The sequence below is a fragment of the Panthera uncia genome, chromosome A2 (assembly GCF_023721935.1).
Source record: "Panthera uncia isolate 11264 chromosome A2, Puncia_PCG_1.0, whole genome shotgun sequence".
NCBI classification, from domain to species: Eukaryota; Metazoa; Chordata; class Mammalia; order Carnivora; family Felidae; genus Panthera; species Panthera uncia.
The window spans coordinates 146,317,815-146,331,171 of record NC_064816.1 but is presented as its reverse complement, the minus strand read 5'-3'; positions in this window follow the sequence as shown (position 1 = coordinate 146,331,171).

The window sequence follows — 13,357 nt, the reverse complement described above, 5'->3', positions numbered from 1 at the left end:
AGCGTAACTAAGTTGGAGAATCTAAATAAATTCAAAAGGAATGTCAAGATAATCCATGGGAAAAATGAGACTTCAAGATTCACTTTCAAGCAGTCGGCTGTACCTAGTGATTTAATATTACAACCACATTACATTGGCTGTGCTGTGTATAATATTCTTATCATCATGAAAATGTAAATGCAGTTTTACTGCAGATTAAATCTTCAGGTGCAACCCTTAGAGAAAACTCAGTAGACTTCATTGCAGTTACACAAAAAATGTTGTTGTCATAATCCTTGACAAGGTAAAGATAATAATCAATAAAAACCAGGGGTCAGAAACGGAAAAGCAATGAAAGGAAACTTGCATCAAATTCTTTATCTTTTCTAATGGGCAGTCAAAAGATACCATACAAACTTGATAAAAAAGAAAAGGGACCAAGATAAACAAGGGGCAAAATGTCCCAGAGAATAATTATGAATTGGGAAAATTATAATGTTTTAAAAGGCTCCACTCAGGGGCGCCTGGGTGGCTCAGTCGGTTAAGCGTCCGACTTCAGCTCAGGTCACGATCTCACGGTCCGTGAGTTCGAGCCCCGCGTCGGGCTCTGTGCTGACGGCTCAGAGCCTGGAGCCTGCTTGGGATTCTGTGTCTCCCTCTCTCTCTGCCCCTCCCCCGTTCATGCTCTGTCTCTCTCTGTCTCAAAAATAAATAAAACGTTAAAAAAAAAAATTAAAAAAAAAAAAAAAAAGGCTCCACTCAGTTTTTTTTCAAATGGTTTTGAAAAGCTGGGTCATCTTCAAAATCAAGAAGCAATGAAAACTGATCAGAGAACTACAGGAAATTCTTGAAAATTTAAAATACCAGTGGTGGGGGGCCCTGGGTGGCTCAGTGGCTTAAGCATCCACCTCTCGATTTTGGCTCAGGTCATTATCTCATGGGTCATGAGATCAAGCCCCGCATTGGGATCTGCACTGATAGTGCAGAGCCTGCTTGGGATTCTCTCTCTCTCTCTCTCTCTCTCTTTCTCCCTCTCTCTCTCTCTCTCTCTCTGTCCCTCCCATGTTCATGCTCTCTCTCTCTCTCTCTCTCTCTCAAAATAAATAAATAAAAACTTTAAAAGAAAATAAAACATGAATGGTAAAAAAAAAATAAAGAGACATTTCAGAATACTGAGAAAAATCATCCATAATGCAAAAACAAAAACACAGAAAGGATAAACAAAAAAAAAAAACAAAAACAAAAAACAAAGAATCAATCCAGGAGAACATCTGCCTAATAGAGAAAAGAGAGAAATGCCAGGAAATTACAGAACAAATAACTGACATTTTCTCAGAGTTTCCAGATTGAAAAGGCCACCCAAGCAAATAAAGGAAGATCTATCTCTAGGAATATTACTGCAATATTTCATAACATTCCAGATAAAGAAAGATCCTAAAAATGTCCACAGGCAGAAAAGTAGAAACAATAATCCAAAGAGAAACAATAATCAAACTGACGGCCTACTTTCCATCCATCAGACTGAATCCTAGAAAACAATACAGCGATACCTTCAAAGTTCTTTAGGTACATGAAAAATAATTTTCACCAGAAATTCCATATTCTACCTTGTTGTAGACTCTGGGTCTAAAGTTCTCTCTTGTCTGGCAAGAGAGCGGGATGCAGGATGAAAAACGAGAGATGGCTAATGTCCGGGAAAAGACAAGAGCCCTGAAAGGGGTCCTTGCCCCTTATTTATTAGGATCAAAAGGCTTACAAACATGGTGATGGATGGGCACAGAGAGACAATGAAACTGTGAACATTAACTCATGGATGTGAGGGAAAGGGGGTCTTGAAGATATTGGGGTTTGGGGTTTGGGTTAATATAAAACAAAATCCGGGCACCAGGCAGTCGGGTGGAAGGTTGTTTACAGCGGACGTGAGGCAGCACCACTGTTTATCTTAGGGAGCCTAGGAGGTGAGACAGGTAGGACACATGATCTCAGAGGTAACAAGGCGCCTTTTCTTTTGTCAATCATCTCCCATCTGGGCAGCTTCACCTGCAGCACAGTGGTCTCTAGCCCAATGTACCTGCTTACCTAACTTGGTCCTTCCTTCCTGTGAAAGCAGGTTTTTGCTATAATGCTAAATTGGGGGTGCTTCCACCCTGAAGATCTAGTATTGGTTATTTTATATACCTATGTTCTATATTGGGGCCTCTGCCCCTCCCTCTCTATTCTGGGGCCTCTGTACCCCCTTTCTCTAATCCTTATTCACCTAATCTTATTTACCCAAACTCAGGTGTGAGCATCCTATGGCTTTGTCCTTCTTTATCCCTGGTAACCCATTGGGGTAAGCCCTGGGGATTCCTAAGCTTATTCCCCATGCTACCTAATTAGCAATCAAGTGCCATGGATGGCTAAAAGCAATTTCAGATACATAAGAACTTGGAAAATTTTCTCCCACACACTCTGCCTTATGAAGTTGGTTAGCAAACACATGAGTAATCTAAGAATTATGAAATATGAAGGAAAGGAAGTAAGAAATCAACCTAGAGGGGTGCCTGGGTGGCTCGGTCGGTTGAGCGTCCGACTTCGGCTCAGGTCATGATCTCACGGCTCGTGAATTTGAGCCCCGCGTCGGGCCCTGTGCTGACAGCTCAGAGCCTGGAGCCTGCTTCAGACTCTTTGTCTCCCTCTCTCTCTGCCCCTAACCCATTAGCATTCTGTCTCTGTCTCTCTCAAAAATAAACATTGGGAAAAAAATTAAAAAAAAAAAGAAATCAACCTAGAAAAGCAGAGAAGGAATGTCAAGGTGAGAGCTCTTTGGATATTCTAAAGGACAACATTTGCATGAGGGGAAGGAATGCCAAGGGCCCTACCAGGGAGGTCTCTGGGCCAAGTGGACTCCAGAGAAGGTGGAATTGGATGCAGGGCAGAGAGGGGGAAATGAGACTATGATAAAGGCCAACATAAAAAGAAAAATTGAATGTGAATGAAAACACATGATAAATTATAGGTGGGATAGTAAAGACAAAAAATATCAATGTTGTGCTAGTACAATGCTTGGCTATGCAGTGAATAGTATTTCCACGGGTGCTATAATGGAAATACTGTTCAATATAGATTTTAGAAATTCTGGAATCAATCCACAGACAAATCACATACTCAAAAAGGACTTCATGGTTGTCTAACGCCATGTCGTAGAACGTCAACCTTAGTAACGTCAAAATGAAAGTGTAGATGGCTGAAGTTACGAGATAGAGCTGCAGGAGAAGGAGAAGAAAAGATAGAGGCACTCATTTCCTCATCTTCTAAAGTGAAATATTAAAAGAAGTGCTATTCATTTCCCAACAAAGTTGTAACTATTTCCCAATCGCCTTTAACAATCTCCTTAGTTTTTCCCAAATAAGACAAAAGCAAAGGATGTCTTGTAACAGGGAGGGGTGGAGAAGGACAAATGGAAAAAGAAAAAAATCCCTAGCAAGTGCCATTAATATTTGAAGCAAACCGGTGACATCAATTACATGGATTAAGCATCTCATACTGCCATGCCCAAATTTACCTTTGATATTGATGGTACACCAGTATTTGGTGATTTATTTTTTAAAACGTTAACGCCAGGGGTTCCTGGGTGGCTCAGCTGGGTAAGCATCCAACTCTTGATATCGGCTCGGGTCATGATCTCACGGTTCATGAGCTCGAGCCCTGCATCAGGCTCTGTGCTGGCCGTGTGGAGCCTGTTTGGGATTCTCCCTCTGCCCCTCCCCGGGTCTCTCTCTCTCTCTCTCTTTCAAAAAAAGAAAACCTAAAAATGTTAATTCCGTCAGTTCATTTTTATCTGTAAAATTTCCCCCCATCTTCTAAATTAAAACAAGTTTCCAAACTGAAGACATCATCCACCTAAAACTATTCATGCAACTCAGGGTCCGAAGTTATTCTACCAGGAGAGATGTGTGTGTTTTCTGAGCTGCCTTTATCAAATCCAAATCAGTGTTAAGCCTTGTTGATCTGTACTAGACAATAGGAATGGAAGTCTTCCACAAAGAGATCCCTCCTCAAAACATATTGTCCCAAAACATAACTAATAGGGTTTGCATCATATATGTTGAATGGTAACACAGTAGAAATTAAATCTATTTTATTATGCTTTTATTGACAGTGACTCTCTTTGCCTCATTTTTTTACTTCTACATTGTCTGATTAATAATATGGACACATATTTTCGTGTTTGTATTACTCACCTTTCCTTTAAATCTTTTTTTTTTAATAATGTTTATTTATTTTTGACAGAGAGAGAGAGAGACAGAGCATGAGCAGATGAGGGTCAGAGAGAGGGAGACACAGAATCCGAAGCAGGCTCCAGGCTCTGAGCTGTCAGCACAGAGCCCGACGCGGGGCTCAAACTCACGGACTGCAAGATCATGACCTGAGCCGAAGTCAGACGCTCAACCGACTGAGCCACCCAGGCACCCACTTTTAAATTTTTTTCTATATTTGTGTTATGTATCTTGAAAGTGTCAGATGGTATTGATGCTAACACAATTCCAAACACTGCTTTTATAATAAAGTAGCTTCTCCCATTTAAATATTTTGTCATAATAGCTATACTTGCTCAAATTTATACTTAAAATTTTTACACTCCGTTAATTGTTCCTTTGTCATCTATCTTGTGTTATAGTGTAGGTTTTATATACTTTTATTCTTCAGTGATTAGAAATGTTGATATTGGCTTTTAGAATACAAAATTTAGGGGTGCCTGGGTGGCTCAGTTGGCTACGCCTCTGACTTAGGCTCAAGTCATGATCTCACGGTTTGTGGGTTCAAGCCCCACCTTGGGCTCACTGCTGTCAGTGCAGAGCCCGCTTTGGATCCTTTGTCCCCCTCTCTCTCTGCCATCCTCACTCTTATGTGCTCTATCACTCTCTCAAAAATAAATAGCGCCTAGGAGGCACAGGAGACTATGGAGCAGGACAAGCCAGCCTGCCCGTGCCACCCTGTAAGGGCTGCCTGAACAGCCTGGTTTGAGACACCTGGTCCAGGGAGGAGAGATTGGGGTGTTGCCATTTTTCTCCTCATCACCAACATGGTGGGGCTTCAGGGACTAGCACAGCAACCCCCCCTTGGAGGCGGGGCCCGCTTATACCAAACCCCACCCTTCCAAACTGGGTAACTGCTTATCTACCAGAGATTGACACGACCAAACCAGAGGGCCTCTCCTCCAGACCAGGACAGCCACCAGTCTCACCAACAGACAAATGGCCTGCGTTTTTACACCCTCACAGTTTCTGATTTGATTTTTGGTCAACTCCTTTTCTTTCTTTTTCTTTCTTTCTTTCTTTCTTTCTCTCTTTCTTTCTTTCTTTCTTTCTCTGTTATGGTTGTTTGTTTAATCAGGCATTTTTACTCTATTCTTTTTACACCTTTCTGCGCCTCCTTCTTCTTTATTTTCCTCTCTCTCTCTCTCTCTCTCTCTCTCTCTGGATTAAGCCTTATAGTTTCTTTGATTCTCTGCCTGGTCTTTTTTTTTTCCATGCCTGTCATTTATCTCTTTGTATGCGATAAGGCTTCTTCCACCCACCCCCCTTTTTTCTTTTTTTCTAAGGTTACTTCAGTGAACAAATCAAAGTACACTTGGTGGAAGGTCGAAACCACCACTACAAGCAGTGAGATAAAGCCACCAAAGAGGCAACAGTGGAGTGCAAGCCACACACTCCAAGAACATTTCCTAAAGTGCCAGGCCCTGGACAGTGTATGACCGCTTTTTAATATAGTCATACTCACAGGTGCAGTACACATAACAAGCTATTAAAACACATAAAAGACAGAAAACTAGCCAAAACGATGAAATGGAAGAATTGTCCTCAAAAGAAATTCCAGGAAGAAATGACATCCAGAGAATTGCTCAAAACAGATATAAACTATATATATATAGCAAGAATTTAGAATAATAGCCATAAAACTAATAGCTGGGCTTGAAAAAAGCATAGAAGACAGTGGAGAATCTATTGCTGCAGAGATCAAGGACCTAAGATAAAGTCATGGTGAATTAAGAAATGTTGTAAATGAAATGCAAAATAAACCAGTTGCAGTGACAGCAAGGATGGAAGAGGCAGAGGGGAGAATAAGTGAAATAGAAAATAAAATTGGAAAATGATGAAGCTGAGAAAAAGAGGGATAGAAAAAGAGTGATAAATTGCTAGACCCTGAGAGGAGACTTAGAGACCTAAGTGACTCAATAAAATGTAATTAATATCCTTATCATAGGAGTTCCAGAAGAAGAAGACAGAGGAAGGGGCAGAAGGTTTATTTGAACACATTATAACTGAGAACCTCCCTAATGTGGGGAAGGAAGCAGACATCCAAGTCCAGGAGGCACAGAGAACTCCCTTCAAAATCAACAAAAACAGGTCAACACCATGACATATCATAGTGAAAACGGAAAAATATAAAGATAAAAAGAGGATTCTGAAAACAGCTAGAGACAACAGGCCTTAACCTACAAGGGTAGACACATAAGGGTAATAGCAGATCTGTCCACTGAAACTTGCAGGCCAGAATGGAGTGCCAAGAAATATTCAATGTGCTGAATAGAAAAATATGCAGCCAAGAATCCTTTATCCGGCAAGGCGGTCATTCAGAATAGAAGGAGAGATAAAGGCTTTCCCAGAAAAACAAAAACTAAAGAAGTTCATGACCACTAACCAGCCCTGCAGGGGATCCTAAGGGGGACTCTGTGATGAAAAGCAGCAAAGGCTACAGTGGACCAGAGACATCACCAAAGCATGAAACCTACAGATAACAATATGACACTGAACCCATATCTTTCAACAAACACTCTGAATGTAAAAGGACTAAATGCCCCAATCAAGAGACATAGGGTGTCAGAATGAATAAAAAACCAAAATCCATCTATATGCTGCCTACAAGAGACTCATTTAGATCTAAGGACACTTGCAGATTGAAAGTGAGGGGATGGAGAACCATCTATCATGCTACTGGAAGTCAAAAGAAAGCTGGAGTAGCTATACTTATATCAGACAAAGTAGATTTTAAACCAAACATTGTAACAAGAGATTACAAAGGGCATTATATCATAATTAAGGGTTCTATCCATCAAGAGCTAACAATTATAAATGTTTATACCCCCAACATGATTGCACCCAAATATATAAATCAATTAATCACAAAAATAAGCAAACTTATTGATAATAATACTGTAAATGTAGGTGACTTTAATAATGCACTTACAACAATGGACAGATGATCTCGGTAGAAAATCAATAAGAAAACAATGGCCTTGAGTGATACACTGGACCAGATGGACTTAACATATATTCAGAACTTTTCATCCAAAATCAGCAGAATACACATTCTTCTCAAGTGCACATAGAACATTCTCTAAAATAGATCATATACTGGATCACAAAAGAGTCTTTGACAAATATAAGAGGATTAAGATAATACCATGTATACTTTTGGATCACAACACTATGAAACTTGAAATCAATCACAAGAAAAAAATTTGGAAAGCCTCAAATATGTTTTAACTCATATGTAGAATTTGAGAAAGTTAACCAAAGACCACAGGGGAAGGGAAGGAAAAATAAGTTACAAAATAGAGAGGGAGGCAAACCATAAGAGACTCTTTTTTTTTTTTTTTTTTTTTCTTTTTTCTTTTTTATTTTTTATTTATTTATTTTTTAATATATGAAATTTACTGTCAAATTGGTTTCCATACAACACCCAGTGCTCATCCCAAAAGGTGCCCTCCTCACTACCCATCACCCACCCTGCCCTCCCTCCCACCCCCCATCAACCCTCAGTTTGTTCTCAGTTTTTAACAGTCTCCATAAGAGACTCTTAAATACAGAGAGCAAACTGAGGGTTGATGGAGGGTGGGGAGTTGGATTGCAGGGAAAATGGGAGATGGGCATTGAGGAGGGCCCTTACTGGGATGAGCCCTGGGTATCGTATGTAAGTGATGAATCATGGGAATCTACTCCTGTAGTCAAGACTACACTGTATGTTATACGCTGTATAAACTGTATGTTAGCTAACTTGACAATAAGTTATTTAAAAAATAATAAAAATAAAATAAAATTGAAAAAATAGACATTTAAAAAAAGAAATATATTTTAAAAAGTAAAATAATAAAATAAAATAAAAAATTTAAAAATTATCAATTACCAAGTTAAGGACTTTCAAATGTATGTTTGAGCTTCCTGAAATTTTATGGGATTACAAAGAAGACACATTCTAATTTTTTTTTGTTTCTTGATTTATGGAAGTATATTTCAAATAAGTATGATTTTCCCAAATATTCAAGTGACTGTTCCATGTTAGCTGCAAAAATTCTTACCACAATCCCTACACCATTTATCCATTCATCTGTCTTTAAATCTCATGGTTATCCAACTATGCTAAGGATTTTTATTTGAAAGACATTTAATTAATTATAGTTCTTCTTGATCATATATTGTATATTCCCGAAACAAGTCCTTTTTTCAGGTCTCTCCCATTCTCTGATAGCTCCTTCATCAGCATAAGGTTTCTAGGGAGAGTCTACATCATTGTGTATGGTTCCCAACTGCTTATTTACCCCCACTCATGCCCTATTTTATACCAGGAATTGTATTTTCTAAGTACAGAAATAGCATTTCCAATGAGGTATAAATAGTATACAGGGTATAAAGAGAAAACATGACCTGAATGAGCTCAGAAGACAATTACTAAATTTCTACCAAGAGGCTGCTTGGTGTTGGGTTTCACTTCTTAAGCCAGGTATATACAAGCTTTTGTTGCTAAACTGATAATTAGATTAATCTAATCAACTAATTGTAATTTTTGCATATAAGCTGATCCATGTAACCAACAGTAGAAATTTTTCCCTACAGTAGAGTTGTTGGTTGTTATCCATAATTTCCAAATATAATCGAATATCCTTTTATTTGTCATTATTATTTTAATGAGAAGTTCAAAGAGAATATAGTAGACACTGTTAATCTAATTCCATCATATCTCAGGATGGGCTGAAGTTCTTTTTTTTTTTTTTTTGAATTTCTTCTTTAAGTAAAGCTTGATTAGCATACAATGTTTACTTTACAAAGAACTTGGAGTGGGAAACTAGCTCTGTGAAATCCACAGTAGCATATACAGAGAGCTAGAGCAAAGAGAAAATATTCACTTAAAACTGGAAAGAGGACAGCAAAGCAGAGACTTAGAAAAAATATATGTAAATTAATCAGAGAAATGGCAAGTTCCTAAAAACTGTCGCTGAAGGGTAGAGGCTTACTTTTCTCTCAATAGTCCTTGATGGACCTTGAGGGTGCTCTAGACCTGAAATGCATCATCATTGTTAAGTGTCAGTGGTTGGAAAAGTAAAGGATACTGGGTAACTCATTGACCTCATTAATCAATTAACAAGTGCCAACAATTAGCCAAAAACTAGATATACTCTAAGGCTCTACAGTGTTGGAGTTGCTGAAATTACCAGCATTCAAGTAAGAGAAACTAATGTCAAATATGTTGCTAAAGGCAGCCATAAAAGCAAGTACTTGTAATTAGGACACCTTAGCAGATTCTAAAGCTTACAGTTTATTTACATTTGAAGATGAAAGCTGTATGAAAGCGCTTTGTAGGCAGAGGCCATTAAGATTTGGATACTTAGAGGTAGCATGTCAATATTAGATCTTTCAGTTAAGGTCAATAGTCTCATCTGTTTAATGGAAAATTCTTTGATCAGGAATTCTTTTTGAAAAGAAGATCTGGAAAGCAAAGTTTTCCTTATCACCTGTGTAGTGAGGGTAACAGAATAACAAGAAGGAGAACTGACCCTGCCTTGTCCAGCTTAGTGATGCTAAGAAATGGAGATGCTAGCAACTGGCCAATGGTCTTGGAATTTAGAATTACTTCTGGTAATTTTTCAGAAATAAATGACACTCTACTTACTCAAAAAAATCATTGATGGTCACAACAATAGCATCTGGTAGTGTGGTAAGGCAGGAAGAGAAGTACAGCCCCTTTAATGAAATGAGCCACATCAGCCATGGCTACCAAGACAGTGAGAGACGCTTTCAGATTCCTAAATCCTAGCAGAAGTTGGTTCTAGACCCTCTACATTGTTCTGTTCCTTTTTTGAAAAAGATGTCAAACAAGTGTTTCTTTGTGTATTAATTTTTTATAGAAAATAAGTCACATTGATGCAAATGTACTGTGAGAACACTGTAATCACCTCTCTTATGGAATAGTGACAAATCTCAGCATAACTGTAGTTGAGATCAACAATGAGCTCTTGTTTTATGCTCAGGAGTACTCTTCTAAGCACCTGGGGCACCCCTAATGCCACTAAACTGGACCTCCTCATGAGCGGGGACTCTGTCACAATCATCTTCTTGACACAGCACACCGTGTAGTGCTAGATGCCTCACACATAGCCTGCATCTCATTCCATAATTGATTATCTCTTGACCAAGCCATGAAATCACAATCTTGTGGTAGAGACAAAGAACACAACTATTGTAACCATAACAGAAAATAAGGCGGTGACCAGTCCCATAGTAAAGGTGAAGCTAACTACAAATTGCTCTTTAGTTTCTTCAAGCCCAGAAGTCTACCTCTTGGCAAAGAGATTTCAGAAAGACATTCCGTAATTTCCAGACATGTCACTGAAATGGTTGGAGATATTCAATACTCTGACTTCTTAAAGAATATGAAAATATATATATTTTAAGTGAGATAAATGAAATATAAGGGAGGAAAACATTTAATCCTATTAAAGCAACAGGTGAAGTCATCATGTTGACCTGTATCGTGTGATGAAAATCCTTGGTGTATCCAACTGGGTTCCTAAGTATGAACATTATAAAAATCATATATACTGAGAGGGAAATTCGTTACTCTATTTTTATAACCCTAACTAACTTCATGTTTTTCCATACTGTAACACCAAAACTACCAGAATGAAGTCAGAAGGTTTTGGTCTACTATTTCACATATTTTGCCACAGAGAAACAACATCCCTTAGATTTCCCCAGAAAGTAACAACCTACTAGTATAATCCTTGAGTTAATTCTTCCCCTTAAACATCTGTTATAAAGACTTCAATCAAATGGAGACAATGTATGTTAAAGCACTGTAAGAAGTTTGAAACATTATACAAATGTGAGATGGTATTTTGATCATAATTTACGTACATACTTGCCTCTGTGATTACATGATTTGGGCATTATTATGGACATTGAACCTAGGGTCCCTGAAAGCAGAAACAAACGTCTAATCTTAAAGTGTTATTTTGGGGTCATGTGGGTTGATCAGTTGGTTAAGCATCCAGATAAAGTCTATCAGGGCAACTCCATGCTTCATCTTTGAATATGAAACCAAGTATTAAACCATAGTTACCTTTTTTTTTTTAATTTTACTTATTTTCAGAGAGAGAGAGAGAGAGAGAGAGAGAGAGAGAGAGAGAGAGAATCCCAAGCAGGCTCCACACTGTCAGTGCAGAGCCCAATGAGGGGCTTGAACTCACAAACTGATCATGACCTGAGCCTAAGTTGGACGCTTAACTGACTGAGCCACCCAGGTACCCCATCTTTCTTGGTTTTAATTAAACTCTTTATTTGCTTTAGAAAGCAAACTCTAGACTCACTTGGCCATGAAAGTGCCTCCTCTTGTTCTTTCAATAAAGATACTCTGATCATTGGACCCATTGGAGATATTGGTCTCTGTTTACAACTCCTTCAGCATTCTGGATAAAAACATGGCCCTGGGAGAGCAGAAAGTAATGATATTACCAGAGACCAATAGAGTCCTTTGAAAAAGAGTAAGAATCTAAACTAAATGCCTACAGGTCAAAAAGGGGACAATTTAAAGACCAGTAAACGCAATAAGTATAATAAATGGAAACACATTCAATACATTTAAGACCACGAGGGCATACAGATACTAAATACAACACACAAATTCCGCTGGTCACTTCTGGGAGATGCTAGAGAACTGCTTCATTATCTCATATATATAAAGTGAGGTGACTGTTTACCCTGATTTTATTATGAAATCTGCACAACATGGTAACATAATTGTTGAAGAAGGAATGTTTCCTTTTATATAAATTATGGCTAATAAATGCAAATGAATGACAGACATCATACAACCTCTAGTGGGCTAATGGGTTTATGCAATGGTTTTCAAGGGCTACTAGTGTTCCAGAAAGAGAGGCAACCAAACATCATATACCTCCTAATGGAAGAACACAGAACAATACCAACTATGAAGTAGTCTTGCAAAAGTAAACAAATAAATAGGAACGTGAATTTAATTGCATTTATAGATCTAATGAATTACAGAAATTCAAAGAACAAAGAAACACACAAAACATATTAAGTGATACCACGTAGATTCAGTCAAAAATTCACGCTGTGATAAAATCTATAGGATGGAGATATATATATATCTACATATATCTACATATATCTACATATATCTATATATATAGATATATATAGATATATGTAGATATATATAGATATAGAAAAAAGTCTTGACAGACAAGAAACCAACAAACCAGTTGTGATATATATACTGATTCAAACAAACAAAATGGGGGAAAAGGGAAAGAAACAAAGAAACAAAGAAAGAAAGAAAGAAAGAAAGAAAGCAAGGAAGCAAGCAAGCAATGCAAAGAAAAAACATGTGAAAGGTAATTCTGGAAATATCAACACTGCCTTAGTATCTAAGGATACTAAGGAATTATTGGTAATGCTTTTTCAGTTATGACATTGATATGGTGGTTTTGTTAGAACAAAGAGACCTTACCATTTAAAATATATAATAAAATATTTAGAAATAAAATATGATTTCTGAGATTGACTCAAAAATAATACAGACAGAGTAAGTAGAGGTACAGATTAAATAAGATATTGGCCAGGTATTGGAAATAGTTGAATTCAAATGAATTGCCAAAGAGGGGTATGTTGAATTTATTGTATTATTCTCTTTGCTTTTGTATATATGTAAAACTGTTCACAGTAAAATATGTCATCTTTTTTGTTTTTTTTCATTTTTCTGAGAGAGAGGAAGAGAGAGAGAGAACGAGCATGGGAAGGGCAGAGGGAGAGAGAGAGAGAAAGAATCTTAAGCAGCCTCCACGCTCAGCGCCGAGAATGACTTGGGGCTTGATCTCACAACCGTAAGATCCTGGACACCCTGAGGACACGGTCCTCAGACCGTGGACACCCTGATGAAAACCAGCAGAAATCCACATCGTCTCCACAAATGGCCACAAGAAACCAGATCGTCAAGATGTCCACAGCCAAGTATTCCCTCCTGTCCCCTGAGAGCATCCGATATTTTCATTTTCCAATCCAAATGTATCTTTAATAAAATGGAATGATTCATAAAA